The following is a 455-nucleotide window of genomic DNA, read 5'->3' as shown; positions in this document are numbered from 1 at the left end:
GAATGTGAAGTCTTAACGAGTAACAATGTTGGTCATATTGCTTTGATTCCAAGAATGAATATGGTACCAACAAATGAAACCATCCCAGTTAGATTCCAATGAAGACAGTTTCCATAATAGTATCGTTTGTCATGACAATTAATAAATCTCAGGGACAAACTTTATCTCATGTTGGATTGTACTTGCCCAAACCAGTTTTTACACATGATCAACTATATGTGACACTTTCAAGAGTTAAGAGTAAGAGAGGTTTAAAAGTTTTACTTATAAATCACGTAGGAATGTCTGCAAATTTAACCATTAATGTTGTTTATAGAAAAGTCTTTGAAAAAATTAGAATTCTAATGTAAATATTTTAATTTTATTTTAAATTTTGTATCAATGTATAATTATTTTACTTTAAAAAAAGTGTAAAATGATTATTACTCACTATTTTTAAGTTAAACTTTGATTTT

This window comes from Arachis ipaensis, chromosome B04, assembly GCF_000816755.2.
Source record: "Arachis ipaensis cultivar K30076 chromosome B04, Araip1.1, whole genome shotgun sequence".
NCBI classification, from domain to species: Eukaryota; Viridiplantae; Streptophyta; class Magnoliopsida; order Fabales; family Fabaceae; genus Arachis; species Arachis ipaensis.
This window is presented reverse-complemented; position numbering follows the sequence as displayed.